The 13438-nt window shown below is 45.3% G+C and overlaps 1 long non-coding RNA gene across 1 annotated transcript in view; it reads left to right on the top strand.

The window, feature by feature from the left end:
• Positions 1–720: 720 nt before the first annotated feature.
• The window catches only part of LOC115031953, a 64945-nt gene continuing 52227 nt past the window's right edge, over positions 721–13438 (top strand). Inside the window, exons 1-2 of the long non-coding RNA XR_003837612.1 lie at positions 721–871; positions 1653–1755. This is a non-coding gene — a long non-coding RNA (uncharacterized LOC115031953). The remainder of the gene's footprint in view (positions 872–1652; positions 1756–13438) is intronic.

Raw genomic sequence — 13438 nt, 5'->3', positions numbered from 1 at the left:
TGCCCCAGACAAAGCTGACGTGTTAGCTTGAACACGTCACATACACATGTACACCAAACAGGGGCAGTAGTACTGGGTGACAGGTCAGAAGGGTAGATATCTCAGAGACATTGCATAAAAGCGGCAAACATACAAAGACACGCAGGCAGGCCCCTGGTCCCAGCCAGTTGAAAGGTGGAACACAGAAGCCAAGCTAAACCTGCATGGGGAAGGTTGTCTAAATGGAAGGCTGCCTCATGAGTCTACACTGGGCTGTGGGGACTGGGAGAGGAAAGACCACAGCCTTGTTTTCACGTGGAGTTTATGCTCCCTTTGGTTGGTAATTTACATTTATATAGACTCGAGCTCTAGGTTCTAAATGGCTTGGCTGGTATATATGGATGGAGTGCCACTGTGTATCAGCAGCAGGCTATGCATGCATAAACAAAACCTGGCCATCTATATTTAAGTGACAGCATGCAACTCAGTTTTAACTCAGTTACTCGAAGACATACAATACTAGAATGATTTTCCCAGAGGCTCTTGGGAGGGGGTTGTTGTCTTTGATCTGACGATGTTTTGATGCTAGATGGCTCTTCTTCATTGTCTTTCCTCAGGTGACTTATGCACGGTCTGAGGCAGATGGAATGTGAGTCACAGCAGCACAGGCAATAACTCTGTTTTTTTTTTTCTATCTAAATCTAAGATATCACCTTTCTCCTCTCTCCAGGTGAAAAGAATAAAGCATATCGTACAGTCTCTTCGTAAACTGTGAAGTACTGTCAGGGTGCTGGAATCTCTCATTTCTGCAGAGAGATGACTATATCCATTGGGAAGGTTTTCCCACTAGGAGCAGAAGACCTGAGATTAGTGTAAGTGATACAAGTCAGAGGTGAGTGTCAATTTCAAATCTAAACTAGAGGGACCCTGGTTCTGCTTGTTCAAGCCAGAGGTGAAGGAGGGAAGTGCATCTGTCTGGGTGTCAGCCACTGACAGCCAGGGTCCACTCAACTTCCTTTAGTTGTCTAGCCTGAATGCAATGCCCTTGGAAGCTTAGGAGGGACTGAGCTCTACCCCTAAATATGCAAATGGAGGGAGGGCCTTAAATTGGGTTGAAAAAAAAATAAAGCAAGAGCTTCGGTACCTTCAAGAGGCCCTGTACAGGTACACAAATACCCAGGCAGGAGCATGGTTCTCTTTGGTGTAGTTCTCAGAATGACCTTGAACTTGCATCTACTCAGGTCTAGCTAATGAGTCTAAGATGCTTTCTCTACAAACCCTGAAGGATCTTCCAAAATGAAATATAAAATGCAGTTTCTCATAGCCTCCCTTGAATCTTCTCTGCAGGTGCCGGGCTGTTTCTTGCCACGCAGCTCCTCCATGATGGCATATTAGCTGGGAGAATCCATTGTTAATGGATAGTTGTTTTTGTGTTATGAGAGGGTTCCCACCATGCCTGACCTCTCCCGGGGTAGACACTGCTAGCATCTTCCCTCTGTAATGGTAGTGAACAAACAAGCAAACTCCATTTTGACATCTTTGCGACATGTCCCTGTGTGGGAGGGGTGGAGGATGCCTAGTTGAAAGCCACTTCCTGGGAATGTGAGTGCTGGGAGCACAGACTCTATTTTACTCCGACTTGTAACACTATGCCAATTGACCTTCACATCCAGCTCTCAGGGGCGCACAAGAAAAAGCATCAGGGTGAAGCTGAGCTAAAACAGCCAAGTTCCACTTTAGTCTGAGAGCCGCCTCCTGCTCACCATCATGCCCCAGGTAAAGAGACCCAATGGCAAAGTAGACAAAGTGTGTCATAGTTGGGAAGCAGACTCAGCCTCAAGGGGGGAATAAGTGTTGATGAAGAATATATTATGACAGTGTCATCTGGTGCCAGCACTGATATTAAAGGGCCAACTCAAGCACTTCCAGATTGCCGTAGAGCCTAAGGATTATGAGGCAGAGGGAGAGAGGCAAGCGTTTGCATCTCTCTGTGCCTTCCTAGATCCCTTTCCTTCATCTCCACCCTTAGCTGAAGACCTGTTCACATCATACATAATGTCCATTAACTTTGGGTTCTTGACTTTTTCATATCTCAGGCTTCCTATAGATCTTCTTTGTGCATAGGAGTGTGTGTACATGTTATATGAATATGTATGTGTGTACATACATCTATCTTGATATCTACAGGTGTACAGATGTGTATTTGCATGTGGAGGTCAGTTTCCTTTGGGATTCATTCACTTGATCCTTTGAGTCAGGAGTCTCTAGCTGAAACTTGGGGTTTACCAGTTAGGCTAGGCAGGTTGACCAGTAGTTTCCAGGAATTCTCAGATCTCCACCTTCCCAATGATAGGACTACAAGGATGTATCACCATGCCCCGCTTTGTATGTGGGTGCTGGTACTGAACATAAGTCTTCTCCAGCAAGCACTTTCCTCGTCAAATTGTCTCCTGGTCCCTTCTCGTAGGTTTTCCAATTTCTGGGAGTTGTCATGGTGTTGGTCCATCATGCCTGCAGTCCCAGGCAAGAAGACAGAGAAAGTGTTGGGGGTGTTTGGTCATGTTGGTAGGTGATGAGACACTGATCTGCGGCCTTCCAAGGAAGCCAGATCTTCTGGGATGAGAGTAGATAGGTGACATACCACTTTCCCATAGGTTCTAGACCAGGGGCACATAAGTTCAGTATGGACAGCTGGTCTCTGGAGCACCTTTTCACCCTGTAAGTAAAGCTGTGTTCCTAGGAGGCAGCTTTCCATATATATGATTCTTCAACTAAAGCGCAAAACCACCTTGACAAGCTCTTGTTGCTTGCACTGCATTCCTTTGCAGTGAGACGCCTCGAAAGGGTCATTAATATTAGTTGTTCCAATTCCCCTGGTCTCATTTTTCCTTGAATCCACCATAGTCTGAATCTTATCCCCTTCAGTTGGCAGGAAATTGGTCTTGTCAAGGTTACTGTGACCCGCCCGTTGTTAAAGGCATGGTCAATTTGCATGTCCGTCTCCATCTGTCTCCATTTAGCTCAGGTGATCATCTGTCTTCTTTAAAATACTTTCTGCCTTTGGCTCTCAGGACATTGTGAATACAAGGTTCACCCTCCTTCATATCAAGGCCATTTCTTCTCAGTGACTGTCACTAGCCCTGCTGCATCTTCTCCCATCACTCCAAAGCTCCATCCTCCAAAACGCATCTTACCTTTCCCACTGTTCTCCCCCTCTCTTCTCACCTAAGAACTGGTTTCTTGCCTTTACATATGTCTTTTAGGCAATTCTTATGTCCATTATCTAGTCTGAACATCTTTCCCGAGCATCAGTCCCCTAGGTATGTTTGCCTTTTCAACAACTGTATATGTGGGACTAAAAACGATCCCAAACATGTTTCCAAAACATAGCTCCAGATCTCACTCTCCCCAACCTTGCTCCAGAATTCTATTCCATCTCAGCCAATGGCCCTTTTTATCTCTGTTGCCAAACTGAGTGCCTTGGAGTCTCTTCTTCCAGACTCTGTATCCAATTCTTCAGCAAAGCACATGGATTTCCCATGGTCCATTTATTTCTTATCTGCATTATTACTTACCACTGGCCGTCTTAACACAGCGTTCTGGATCGCCCAGGAGTCTCTTAAGTGGCTTCCATCCTGCAGGCCTGCATATTGCATCATCCAGGTCTGCATATTACATCATCTACCTCCTTCCTACACTGTTTCCAACATGGCAGCCAGTGTGATGCTCTTGACATATAGGGCAGATCCTAACACAGTTGAGCTTCCCATTTCCCGGAAGGAATCTTCCTTACAATAACTGCAGGCTGAAGTGCCTACGTCTGGGGCACTGTCTGTGTACTGACCTCGTTCTTTCTCACTGGTTCTGCCAGTCCTGCTCACTCCTCCCCTGCTCTATCATCTTCATTACCATTCTCTCCCTCCACCAAGACACTCTCTTGTTGGAATGGCTTCTTTTCTGGATTGCTTATTTAACTCCTTCAAGGATCATGAACCCCGCACTGCCTTCTCCAAACATAAATTTCCTGTGCATCTCTCTGAAGTTCTGATTCCTTTACCACATTTTCTATCTTTACCTTGATTCCTTTATAATAGTAAAGCCCTGTTTCCCAGCTTTCACTTTTCTACTCTTCCCTCCTCTACAGCATAAATCCCTATGAGTTTAGGAAACATATCCTTCTCCCTCTATACTTCTAAGTCTTCAGCTCCCTGCATAGGTGGTGCTCTATCCACGAACTCCAGAAACCTTACAGGATAGTTATGACAGTGGCCCTTCTTGCTTGGCATAAACAGCCTGAACTTCTTAGTTATACGTGAAGGATCTGGGGATGGAGAAGATCCAGTGAGCTAAGCACTTTCTGCGCAAGCATGATGAGCTATGTTTATTATATGGTTTCTAACAGCCATATAAAAGCTGGGCATTGCTGTGTGTGCCTGTCATTCCAGAGCTAGGGGATGGAGAAAGACATCTGAGGCTTGCTGGCCAGTAAGTATGGCTGACATGGGCAAGTGTTAGGTTCAATGAAGATATTCTGTCTCAAAAAAGTAAGCAAACAAACAAAGAAACAAACTACATAGAAAACATTAAAAGAAGAAACATCTGGCTTCTATACATGCAATACACATGCACATACACACATACATATGCACATACATATACACATACACACATATATATGCACATATATGTGTACACACACATACACATGCACATACACACATACATATGCACATACATATACACATACACACATATATATGCACATATATGTGTACACACACATACACATGCACATACACACATACACATGCACACACACACATACATAAAATACACATACAGATGGAGTGGGGTGGTTTCAGGGTTTACGTTTGGTTAACATTTTCAACTCCAGCATTCTGCTGATATGTTATGTGCCAAGGTGTCTTTATTATATTCATTTTGATTCAGTAAATATTGATTGCTTATTATCATAGGCCAAGTCTCATGCTAGGGGAGAGAAATATAAATTGCTGAAATTGGATCCTTCTCTTAGATTTTTACAGACTTTTATGGATGAGGATAGGCCATGATCTAGGCTTTCAAGACATAAATACACCAGTGAGTAGGAAAATGTTTCTAAGTGAGAATATTCACATCTTCAGGGATGGTGTCTGTCACCTTCCCTCCAAGGGAACATATAAGGACTAGATCTGTCTGTGTGGTCCACAGAGTACAGCAGTGATGGCAGAGGGGATGAAGGTAAGGATGTGGAAATGGGAGTACTGGGTCTTTGTAGTGTGTGGGAGGAATTATTGGACCATGAAGGAGATGTCAGCTGAGCTTGGCAGGCAGGGTTGAGGACCATGAGAACGGGGGAAGCTTCCAGACTAGAGGGAGTGTGCGTAGACACAGGTGGGAGGAAGGTTCCAAGGCTCTTTACAGAAATGGGCCATATCTCATTTCTGAGTAGGCATGGGGCAGAAGTAGGGGAGATAGAAAGAGACAGTGAGGGGATCTGAACCATTTCTGCTACACTGTTATTGTCCTTGTTTGCTTTTCAACAGGGCTGACAAACAAGGGCCTTTTGTTTCTGCAACAGATAACATAATCACCCAAGCTTAGTACTCCCAGGAAAAACTGGTGCGAGTGGACTGGAGATCCTCAAGGAGAATTTATCTGTGGAAATAGAGTTGCTTTTTGGTGTATTTCCATGTTTCCTTCAATCTTTGAAAATGGATAACCCAGGCACAGTCTATAAGACTTCCTATTAGCCATTTTCCAGTACAACGTATTGGTCTTTTCCTGATGGATAGCAAGCAGGGTTTACTGTAAAAGCCTTTTCACGATCGTGATGGAGCATCCTCCATCCTTTCCCCTTCCCATAAAGCCCATCTGCTGACCTCCAGCAGTTGATAAAAGCCCTCTCTCATTAGCTCCAGCAGCTGAAGTTGTCTGAGCAGATTTCAGTAAGTATGGCGACACACCATCCATCTAGACGGTATGGCCACTGTAACCTTAGAGGAACCCAGCAATCCTGTCCTTGCACAGAGCGTGGGCACCTGGGAACTGCGTCAGACTCTGTGAATTCGGGGACTGGTCTTTTAAATATTCTCCATGACATTTCCCTCAATTCACAGCCTGTTTGGATACAGTTTTATATTGGGGTGGGGTCCAAAGCCAAGGTCACTTAAGGAGTCACAGAATCAAAGGATCTCAGAGATGGGAGGTACTAGTGATTATTTGTTTCAGTTGTCTTGGTTTATAAGTGAAGGGCCTGAGGTCAGAAGATGTTGCAGCTCCACCCAAGTCAGTTAAGGGCAGAGCTTGAACTTGGACTGCAACTCTTTCCACAGGGGAAGGCAGTCCTGTCTCTTAAGTCCTTCTGCTTGACCATTTGCTCACTGGAGAGGCCTTGATTCTCCTGTTCTTTCAGGGCCTCTGTCTGCCCTGCATGCTACTCTGATAACAGCGTTTATTGCTATAGAAGGCCTGTTCACGAGGGAGGGATCAGGCTCCAGGGAGCTCTGTAGGTAGAAAGTGGTGTCTGTGTGTTTTCTGGATGATTGGACCAGTCCTGGCAACTTGGGGAGTCTAGTTTCCTCTCTCCTCTACTGCAGACTGTGCGCTACCAGTTGAAATGAATGCTGCTAGGAACAAGGATGTGCATTCGATGGAGGGATGTCACAAGTGACCATGTTACCCGCTAGAGGATAAAAACAAACATGGGGAGAGGTTGAGGAGCCAATGGGCAGGCAGAAGGAGCAGAGATCACAAGAAAAGAGGACATGCAAAGACAGAGTCCTAGTTGCTGCTTCAATGTAAATGTGTCCAGAGTGAGGCGCTCATGTTAGACCTATGCAAGTGAGTTCACCAACGGATTGAAAAGGGGAGAAGACACGGATCCAAAGGGGGGTCCTCCCAGAGACTACTACCATCCCTTCCTTGCCGGCACTGTTTGCAGGGGAATATGGATTCAGTTTGTGCAGCTGCCGGAGGAAGGAGGCATTAGCCTGGAGACCTTACAGTGAAACAGCTCGAATTGCAGAAGCAGACAGATGAGGGCCTATCTCCCACTCTCTGCAGGTGGGGGCAGCCCCTGACATAAATGCAACACTTTGTTCACCTCTCTGCCTTTTCATTTTCTTGTGGACATTTCTCAACCAAGGCAGGGCCCCACCTCAAGACAGCTCAGATGCCCTTCTGCCTCCCAAGGGGTTTGGTGTCTTCAGCAAGAAAAGGCACAGCTAGCAGTAAGTCTCCCTTCCCATCTTCCATAGAGCCCTGGTGGGGAGCAGGGAGCAGGGAGCAGGGGAGCAGGTAATTGTGGCTGTAAGCCATGGTGCTGCAGTGGCAGTCTCTGCTCTAGCTTTACCCTGTTTCCCAAGGAAGCCCCAGGGAATCTGGACAAGTTGGGGCTGGGGCCCAGATACTGGAGAAGGGGTGGGGACAGGACGGCACCCAGCAGATTTCCTGGCACCGTGCCAGGCCAGAGCTGCCTGCTGTGTGCAGGAAATATTCAACATTCTGTGTCTTAAAGAGAGAGCCTGGAAAGGCTCCAAGACTATACTTAATACATCTGCTGGGAGCTACACAGACGGAAACTGGGGGGGGGGGGGGGGGGGGGGGGGGGGGGGGGGCAGGAGGAGGGGGGAGCAGTCGTCTGCAAAAAATAACCCTTGCAGGTCCAGCAAAGCACACAGTATCCACAGGGCACAGGTAATAAGCTCATGCAAAAGTCTTCTCTTAGCTCCAGTTGTACACACACAATTCAAAGCTCATTTGTAGCATCAGATCTGTGTTTCTGCTTTATGATCCTGGGAGGTAGGAAGGGAATGTTATTTTAGTTGCTAGAGTATGGATCGGTTTGTTTCCTTTAGCACATAACCAAACAGAGGGATGGATGGTTAAGTCTTCATCTCACAGAGGAGGGAGCTGATTCAGAAAAATTAAGTTTACCTCTTGTAAGGCCAAGGCTCTGAGTTCAAGCCTGCTCTCTACCACTCGATGTCCATACCCCAAAAAGAGCAGCCAGGTTCAACAAGCACTGGATATCCTAGTAAGTGTTTTCACTATACTCTCCATCACAGTCTAGTTTGGGAAGAAGACACTGCCCTCCTCCCACCCTCTTAAGGCACCTCTCGTGCAGGGGGTGAGATGGTTAGAAACTAGTAACTGAGGAGGCTTTTGCCATCAGACATATACTCTGAGGCAATTGCAAGGTCCACAGAAGCCAGCAAAGAAACAGACTGACTTAAAGTGATAACTCTCCAGAGGGCTTTGCCCCATGGAGAAAGAAACAGCACACAAACAGCCTCCTTTCTTTACCTATTCCCCCACACACCAGGAAAGAGAGAAACGCCTCTCTCCCGTGTCTCAGTCTCCCACTCCCATGCTCAGCAGCCTGGTGCTGACTCATTTCCGAAGCTTTGCAGCCCTTACGTCTTTATCTTCAACTGTAGGCTGTGTTAAAATATGCTTAAGTTAAAATATGGCGTGGGAAAGATGTGTGTGGAAGCTAGGGGTAGTAGGTGAGTATCCATGAGGAGAGGGGATGAATGTGTATAGATGAAATGGATGAAGATGCCAAGCTATCTTGGGGTTTGTATGGAAGAAGAAGGTGATCAGGGAGAGAGAAAAGAAGAAAGAACAGGTGACCTTGAATGTTAAAAAGATGCTTGCTTGCAAAACTTGTTTCCCTTCTTTGAATATACTCCTGCATCACAATAAACATGCCATACATATACTTATGCCAGCATATACGTGCATATAGATGTATATATAGATGTATACACACACATATACTCACATACACATGTGTGCACACATGTGTATACACACACACACACACATACACACACACACACACACACATCTTTATTCTTTAAACCCATCACATGCTCTTCCCTCAACAATTTCATAACCATGTTTGTCTCACTCTTGCAAGCACAGAATGATTCGTGTAACTTGACAGCTGTGAGCTTCAAATTTTATTAAACATCTGCCTTGTTCACAGCCTGTTTTTTTAAAGATCTTATCTAATTGCCTTGTGTCACAGGGGCTACCATCTTGATATAAATGTAGCCACATCACCAAGAAGCTGGATAAAATGCAAGGGATTGTGTTGATCGTGTTCTGGTAGAAGAAGAGTAGGTTATAGAATAATCATTCTATGATGTGTGTTTGCATGCTTTACAAGGTAGACACATGCACTTGTATCTTTAAATGCTATAGGTATTTCGTTGGCCTGAACACATCCCTTAAATTACCTTGGCAGAAGAGAAAGGTGGTGGGGACTTCATAAGGTAGGGCTTATTGGAAGGTGACTAACACTGACTCGTCAAAGGGAGTGAGTTCCCAAAAGAGTGAGTTGTCACATAAAGAACAAAGTCACCTCTCCCTGCTCTCCACCTTCCCGTCTAGTTATGGGAATTTACTGGCTCCTCGAACCCCAGAGGGACAGGAACATTTATGGGCAGTGATGGGATGGGCCCTTACTCATCTTTCCATCTCCAGATTTTTTTTTGAACGAGTAGGTGAATGAGTGAAGTAGCTTTCATACATACAGATCTGGTATGGTTCCTTGTACAAAGGAAAAAACGCAGTAACCCTTGAGTGACATCATATGAAAATAGAGACACAGGTCAGCTGGCTTGCCTTCCATGGCTGTTGTTCACTTAAATATCTCAGAGCCTGAAAACTCATCTTCATACAGTTTCTACCAACCCCAAGAAGAAAATAGAGGAAATATGAAAACCTTGTGACACCCCAGGAAGGCAGAGCAATCACCATGGAGCCCAGAGTTTAGATATCAGCCCTATCTTTTCTTCCTCCCCACGACAAACACGCCTTTCAGCCTAGCCCTTCTCCTCACATCAGAAGTGGCTGGTTATTCATATATTCCAGAGCCTCTCTATGTAAATTCACATTCCACAAATCTCAAAGCCTTTCTTCTGTATCAGGGCAAGAGGCTGAACAAGAGAGATGCTTTTTCTTTTTTTCTTTCTTTTTTTTTTTAAACCAGCAAATGGCTTTTTTATTGATCCACCTTTTTAACAGCAGGTTTATTTCTCTTCATGGACACTCCAGAATCTCTCTCTCTCTCTCTCTCTCTCTCTCTCTATCTCTCTCTCTCTCTCTCTCCCTCCTCCCTCCCTCTCTCTATCTCTCTCTCTCTCTCTCTCCCTCCTCCCTCCCTCTCGCCTTCCCTCCCTCCCTCCACTCCCCCTGTCTCTTTCTCTCTTTAAGAGAGCCTGTTTCCTCTTCTCTACCTCTGTCTCTTCCCACAGATTTATCTGATCTCTGCTCTTCATAAACCAATACTCCCGCCAGACCCGTGTGTTCCTGGCCTGCTGTGGCCAGAATTTAATGTGCTAATCAGGTTTTTCTGTATGTCTGCACACTGTGTCCCTCCACCACCCACTCTGCCTTCTTCACTCTTATCTTTCCATCCTCACCTTCATGGTACACGGGCCTATTAAATGGGGTCCAGTGCAATTTCTGGCACCCAATAAATCTAAATTTTCAAGCTTGGGAAGCTGGGCTTACTCACTGGCACCCAGATAAATGAGTCCTCGGTGAGAAACCTACACTGCTCATTACTCTCTGCTGAAACCCCAAGTGGGGGCCTAGAAAGTCAAAATCCCTCTTTACTCTTCACTTTCTGGAGAAGAACATGTCCTTACCCTCCAAACAGGGAGTTAACATTTTCATCTCTGCACGCTCTCCTTTCTATCGGGGTTTTCGATGAGACAGGAACATCCCAGACAGTAGCTAGCTGGTTCAATCTTCTTTGCCGTGGTGCCTCGGAGTGAGACTTAACACCTAGCACATAAGTCCCCGCTGTACAACAAAGAACGGTGCTCATGCTCCCAATCAGGCAATGATCAAAGAGGCCTTGCATAGATCCCTCCGGTACAGGGGTGATGCTTCAATTTCCCAAGCCCCTTCTGTCTGATGGACAAGGGATCTTCAACTCTTCATGTAGGAATTAAAGAAGGCTTACTGAGGTTGGGGGCCCCTTGAAATCAGACCAAGCTTCCTAGAAAGAGTAACCAAGAGCCAGAACTGAGGGGGGAAGCAGGGTTAGAGTCGATGTTTTCCTAACCCCTGTGGCAACATTCTGCTCTCAAGAGGCGGGGGATATTTGTGTTTCCTTATTTGTGATTTTGCCTTGAGAAATTACCACCTTTTACTTTGCCAGCTTCCTGCTTCTCTGCAATAAAAATCAATGACAACAAATCTTTTAAACCACTCTCAATGCTACTCTGGGAAGAGCATCTCCTCTGGCCTCTTGCTGCTGTAGTGCTGAAAACCCAATTAAGAAATAATAATTTTAGAAGACAAATATCTTTAAAATAAAGTACCTCATTTGGGCTTCTGTGGAATTAAGGCAGCAATCAATTGAACACTGTGCTGTTTAGCTCTATAAGCCATGTGGCTAGCCTTTTGTACCCTGTTAGTTAAGCACCAATCCAGGTATTGTTCTTGGCCATAGTGTATAAATATGATCGTCAGCTGTAGTCTTCCCTCCCCCAGTCCGAAACCTGCTTGCTCAGGGGTGGAGCTTTCTGCTCATTTGTTCTGCCACGCCCACTGCTGGACCTTGCCACTTTGCTGTTTGGAGCCACACACGTGCTCACCCTGTTATTGGACCCCGAGAGAATCGGGTCCCCTCCCACTTCCTTCATAACTGAGTGTGGGAACTAGTAAAATGGAGCTTTGATCAGAGTGACCATTGACTTGGCTCCGTTTCTTTCTTCCGCCCTGTCTAGTTCCTCTCTTTCAGCCCGAGTTGCCATCTCAGTTGAACCGTTCGTTGCGAGCTGCTGGTCGGCCGCAACAGTCAGCTACAATTGCAATGTATTTTGATTTGCAATATATCATCATTGATCATATTGGTGGACGTGATGATAATTTGAATGATAAATGTCCACTATAGTCCTGGGCTTTTAAATATTTGGTCCCCAGTTGGTGGTGCAGGTTAGGGAGATTTAGGGAATGTGGCCTTGCTTGAGGAAGTATGTTACGAGGTACAGGGTTTGATATTGAAACATCATGAGCTTGAGACTCTCCTGTGCTGCCTAATGAGACCTTTGTCTCACAAACACTAACAGCAGTACCATCTCAAGAGGAAAAACTAAAGTTGCTATAAGAAAAAAAAGGAAATCTGCCTCGGTTTCTGACCTACTGGTCTACCTGCAAAGCTTACATTGGCCCATATCTGTATGGCTCAATTCCACCTTGTTATATTAAATTCTCAACCTCTATCGCTATTTTGGTTTGCTTTGTGTTGCTGTGAATGAACAATATGACCAAAATCAGCATGGGAAGGAAAGCGTTGACATAGTTTACAGGTTATATCAGAGCAGGAGCTCAACACAAGAACCTGGAGGCAGGAACTGAAGTAGAGACCACTGAGGAAAACCACTTACTGACTTGCTCAGTTACCTTTCTTACATGTTCCATCAGCCTAGGGATGACACCATCTACAGTGGCCTCGGCCCACCTATGTTAATTAGCAACTAAGAAATGTTTCATGGACATACCCAAAGGCCAGTATGAAGGATATAATTCCTCAGTTAAAGTTTTTTTTATCCCAGGTAAGGGGGCAGCTGAAGCTAAAGATGACTCTATCACCCATCCATCCATCCATCCATCCATCCATCCATCCATCCATCTACCTACTTTCTTATCTGTCTTTTGATGGTGGAAATGAACCTAGGACCAGGCACGTTTGGTCTGATCTCCCTTTCTCATTAGCTGGTGGACTCACTGAGGGAGTCCAAACTTCAATATTATAGAATGCCTGAGGCCTTTAGAATCAGCCAGATCTAATTTAGGTCTTGGTTTTCACATAAGCTTTGACGTCTTGACGAAAATTTTGAGTTCTGGTGTCTTTATTTGTAAAATGATTTACAGGAACATTTAGAAATAAAGAATAAATGGCTACTAAAGACAATTAGTAACAAAATGCTTGTGTTTCTGTTAAAATTCTCTGATGAACTGTGAAGCTTAAAGCTCCACTAGCCATTCTGATTAGACATGATGAAACTTTCTGCACCAGATCTTTCACCCCCTGCCCTGTTTGTGAAGACCCCTCTGTCTCTCATAGCAAGGATGAACCCTGCTCTATTGATCCTCCTTGCCAACCAGCAGGTGTGATGGAGTTGCCAACATCCTTTTACAGCAAAGCTCACAGATGCAGTTGTCTGCACATTTTGCTTGTGTTTGCTCTCTTCCTCAACCCATGCTCTTTCTTCTTTCCTGAGCCCAAGGCCCATTCCATAAGGGTTGTTGTCCTCACTATTCACTGTGGCTCTAGCAAATTTTGCAGGAGACTGCTCAGGTTGGATAAGTCTCAGTCACTTCCCTGTTTCCATCTCTCAGGAGTTGATCTCATTCTGACATTCTTCCTTCCCCTCCTTCCCTCCTTCCCTCCTTCCCTTCCTTCCCTTCCTTCCCTTCCTTCCCTTCCTTC

Source organism: Mus caroli, chromosome 9, assembly GCF_900094665.2.
Source record: "Mus caroli chromosome 9, CAROLI_EIJ_v1.1, whole genome shotgun sequence".
In the NCBI taxonomy this organism is placed as follows: Eukaryota; Metazoa; Chordata; class Mammalia; order Rodentia; family Muridae; genus Mus; species Mus caroli.
Note: the sequence above shows the minus strand (reverse complement) of the source record. Positions and strands in the feature narration are given on the sequence as shown.